The 5359-nt window shown below is 30.9% G+C and overlaps 1 pseudogene; it reads left to right on the top strand.

Moving 5' to 3' along the window:
* Nucleotides 1-1526: 1526 nt before the first annotated feature.
* LOC147747382 (uncharacterized) lies at nucleotides 1527-2972 on the top strand (annotated as a pseudogene).
* The last annotated feature ends 2387 nt before the right edge of the window (nucleotides 2973-5359 follow it).

Below are 5359 nucleotides of genomic sequence, written 5' to 3'. Positions count from 1 at the left end.
CCCAGTAAATTCAGAGATTTCACAGCCAGCTGTAGAGATTATTTTACAAGCCATAGCGGCTCATAGAGAAGAGGCTGCACAAGACAGTAAAAAATCGAGAGCTGCACTTCGGAAAATGCAAGGAGTGGTTCGAAAATTATCTAAATCCTGTAATCTAATTGGTGAAAGAGTTACCGAGATGGAAACCAGGGTTATGTCTAATGAAAAAGAAACTATGATGAACACTGAACGGGTCAAGCTTCAAGATACTCAATTAGTTGATATAAAATGGAAACTTGAGGAATTCGAAAACCGGCAACGCCGGAATAATCTTCGCATTCTTGGTGTCCCAGAGAAACTTGAAGGGGGGGATACCAGAGCATATGTGGTTAAATTACTAGAAGACTCTATCCCTGCACTGAAAGACTGGAATCTGAATGTTGAGGTTCAACGAGCTCATAGGATGCCTTTTAATATTCCGACAAAACCTAGCATTTACCCCAGAGCTATATTGGTCTATTTTGGTAACTTCTTAGTGAGACAGATTGTAGCTGAAAAGGCTAGGCCTGATCACAAGGTTCAATATAATGATTTTGCATATTTCACAAGACCCGACTTCTGTCATGTAACGGTGGAAAGACGTTGGCGACTAAGATCTCTGATTAAATCTTTTCAGGACAAAGGCGCACAAGCATACCTTAATAACCCTGCAAAGCTTAAAATTGTATATGGTGGTCTTACCAAGTTTTTTGTCTCAGAGATCAAAGCAAAAGAGTACTTAGATCAGATGTCATAAACTGTTTATTGTTTACTGGATTGTGAATGAAGTGAGAAAATCTCTTTTGTTTAATGAATTACTGCATTAATAGTTTTATGCTCCCTTCTACATTAAATATTACTAAGTAAGTATTTGTAAACTGAAATCAATGTGGTAAAAACCGACAAACATTAGCACTTGTTCTAATTAGTTGCTATTATCAATTTTTTTACACAGCTAACACTACAGATAAATATACTCGAAATATTCTGATCTCCATAATCGGAATACCACAAATACAACTCACTAAGTAAGTATATTAAAGAACATAATTAACTGCTAAATTGTTGAAAACCTACACACATGGTGAATGTTCTAACACGTATGTACCTTTTTTTTTAAGATAACACTTCAAACTATTCTCCACAAAAAGAACATACAACTATACTGGAAAACCCTACCTAAAAAAATTAAGTAAGTATCTTGACAATGTAAACTAAAATCCTACACTTATTAGGATCCACTTTTGTAGTAGAAATTAGCTGTAACATTGTAAATATACACAAAATTGGGTAATAATATACTCTTTTTATGTTTTTCCTAACAGCTCTAACAACATCTGAAAACAGTATCCACAACAAAAGAATAAAGCATATCAAAAGATTTCACTGATTTCTAAAACACGTAAGTATATACATTACTAATAATCACTTACTTAGATTTATAAACACATTTTCCTTGACATTAACTATTATATATATATATATTTTCTAGATATACAAACAACAAAATGACAGAAGGAGCAGAATTTGTTACTAGCCAGAAAGGAAAGCTATTACTGTGCTACATGGGTTACACTTATACACAAGAAAAGCAATATGGCATGAAAGTTAATTGGAAATGTTGTAAATATTATTCTAACAAGTGTTATGGAAGGGCAACAACAAGAGAAGCTATTGTACTGTATACTAGGGAACACAATCATCCACCAAATGTTACTGAAATTGAAGTTAGAACAGCATTGGAAAATATAAAAGAGGCAAGTACAGGTTCCCAAAAACAAACCAACGTCATATTAAAAGAAGCAATTCCTAAAATCCCTAAAACTGCCACAACCCAAATGCCAAATATTCTTTGCCTAAAAAGAACTATAGCACGAACTAAAAAAGCTACTACTACTACCACACCAGCTCCCAGAACATATCATATCATCAATTTAAATGCCAACCAAATTATTACTTTAAACAAGCAACCATTTATAATTTACGACAATGAAAACAATGACAAAAGACTTATTATTTTTGGGACCAATATGAATCTAGTAAAACTTCAGCAAAGCCAATATTGGATGATGGATGGGACTTTTAACATCTGTCCCAAACCATTTTTCCAATTATACACAGTACATGGCCTCTACCAAAACTGCAACATACCACTACTATATGCACTATTACCAAACAAAAATAGTTCCACATATATGGAATTATTAAATATAATTAAACAAGAAACTAATGATTATTCTCCTGAAAAACTAATTCTAGATTTTGAGCAAGCAATGCTTTCAACCATCCTAAAAATCCACCCCCATACCTGCATTCAAGGCTGCTACTATCATTTAAACCAGTGTCTATGGAGACATCTACAAAAAACTACCTTAAGTGTAGAATATGCTACTAACTCATCTTTTGCATAACAAATTAAAAAACTCATAGCACTGGCTTATGTTCCAGATACAGACGTAGCAGAACACTACAACATTCTTATAGACAGCCCCTTCTACAAACAAAATGAAGCAAAGTTGAGTCCATTTCTGGACTACTTTGAAGACACCTGGGTAGGCAGACTCCATAGATCTGGCCACAGAAGAAACCCCACATTCCTAATACCCTGGTGGAACATTTACAGAAGCACCTTAAATGGACAATCTAAAACTAACAGTGCAGTAGAAGGTTGGCACAATGCCTTTATACAATCAACTGGCAGAACAAAACCAACTCTAGAACATTTTATTAAGTGCCTACAGAAAGAATAAAGCTACCAGGAATTCAGAATGGACCAATCCATAACTGAACTAGTCCCTAAAACATCAAAACAAAATAACCAAATGCACAAATACTTAGAAGAGCAAGTGAAATTATACCCTAGTACAAAAGGCATTGAATACTTAAACATCATTGCCAAAACCCTACTCTTAATAAATAACAACAACAAAGCAATCCCTAAAACTATCATCTAAATATGCATAACAGTTCAAACTTGATGTTTAAAAGTATTTAATGTATGCAATATATAGAGATATTAATCACATATATGCACACATTAAATAAAAATAAGAACTATTAAACAATGCCATATTAATAATCACATTACCCACCCACAAAAGATCAAACATAAATGAATTACCAATCATGTTGTAAATCCAATAACGTCCTTCTCCACCAAAGTAATCCAGGTAGTGCAAATGTAACCCAAAATAAAATGGAAAAATGCAACTGTTCCAAAATAACCAAATCCACGGTGTGAAGAGCCATCGAATAACCATAAAAAAATCAAAAAATTGTAAAAACTTTAAGAAACGCTCCAGGAAAACCGAAAACTTAAAAGAAGTGTTTGCAAAGCAGTGGTGAATAAAACCAACAAACACTTCCTTTAAAAAAAAACTGAACTTCCGATACAGCGAACACCTATAACAAAAACATAGAAAACAGACATTCCCACCCAGATTAACCAACACATAAATAAGTACTAACATTAGTAAAAACATAATTTTGGTAGTACATAAACTTAAAACCTACATAAAGTTACTCTGTAAACAATCCTATAACAAAGTAAAACTACGTGTATCTACCACACAGAAATAATCGTTTTAAAAATCTAAAACACAACTCACTCACATATAAGAACACTAAATAGAAGCACACTACTCTCAAAAGTACATTAAAATACACATAAAACATATAAAATAAACCTTACCTGAAGCGACGTGAAGTCTCTCTCAACCGCGAGCTGCTCTTCATCCAAATGACCCAAAACGACCTAACCCAGTTACAAAATAAAGAACCCAAAAGTAATAAAATAGTCCAAAGTAAGAAATATAATAGAAATTATTTTGACAATTACCTGAAATCATTTAAAAATTACTAATATTTGCAAAAAATGTTACTTTTTTGCTAGCATGAAATTATTTAGAAATATGGATAAAAAGTTTATAAATAAATATTATGAAAAAAATAATATTTATTACAACAATGTATAGAAATGTAAAAAAAATGTCACACAATGTTTAAATGTACAAATTATGTTTACAAAAAATATCCCTTTTTCAAAAAAACTTAAATGTAAAAAATTATTTGTTTAAAAAATTATTAATATTATTAATATTATTATTATTTTTTTTATTTACTATATAATATGTAATACTATAAAAAAATAATATTACATATTAAATATAACCATTTTTTTAATCTTCTTCTTCTGTTACTTTAATTGTCATTGTGTTTGGAAATTATTATCAGAAATATAAATGTTTCATAAAAGTGAATTTATTATGATTTAAATTGTTATCTTGGCTAAAAATACATAACATAATAAATATTTTTTTACAAACATGTTGAACATTTTCTATTTTGTTATTACTATAATCTCACAATATTATTATTGGCAAAATCCAATTAGGTAGAAGATATTAACAACATTTAACTTACTATTCCCACTTCAATCTATATTACATTGAAATTAATGCTGGACACTAATTTAATAAAAAATAATTATTCCAGCTCCACTCTACTTAATATACAAATAGGTGCTAAACACTAAAAAAATATTACTTACTATTCCCACTCCAGTCTACATTAAATAAAAGTAGGTGCTGGACACTAATTAATTAATAATTACTATTCCTACTCCAGTCTACATTTAATTGAAGTAGGTGCTGGACACTAATTAATTAATAATTACTATTCCAACTCCAGTCTACATTAAATTGAAGTAGGTGCTGGACACTAATCAATTAATAATTACTATTCCAACTCCAGTCTACATTAAATTGAAGTAGGTGCTGGACACTAATTAATTAATAATTACTATTCCAACTCCAGTCTACATTTAATTGAAGTAGGTGCTGGACACTAATTATTTAATAATTACTATTCCAACTCCAGTCTACATTAAATTGAAGTAGGTGCTGGACACTAATTAATTAATAATTACTATTCCAACTCCAGTCTACATTACATTGAAGTAGGTGCTGGACACCAATTAATTAATAATTACTATACCAACTCCAGTCTACATAAAATTGAAGTAGGCGCTGGACACTAATCAACTAATAATTACTATTCCAACTCCAATCTACATTTAATTGAAGTAGGTGCTGGACACTAATTAATTAATAATTACTATTCCAACTCCAGTCTACATTAAATTGAAGTAGGTGCTGGACACTAATTATTTAATAATTACTATTCCAACTCCAGTCTACATTTAATTGAAGTAGGTGCTGGACACTAATTATTTAATAATTACTATTCCAACTCCAGTCTACATTAAATTGAAGTAGGTGCTGGACACTAATTGATTAATAATTACTATTCCAACTCCAGTCTACATTAAATTGAAGTAGGT

This window comes from Lissotriton vulgaris, chromosome 1_1 (genome assembly GCF_964263255.1).
Source record: "Lissotriton vulgaris chromosome 1_1, aLisVul1.2, whole genome shotgun sequence".
Lineage (NCBI taxonomy): Eukaryota > Metazoa > Chordata > Amphibia > Caudata > Salamandridae > Lissotriton > Lissotriton vulgaris.
This window is presented reverse-complemented; position numbering and strand designations above follow the sequence as displayed.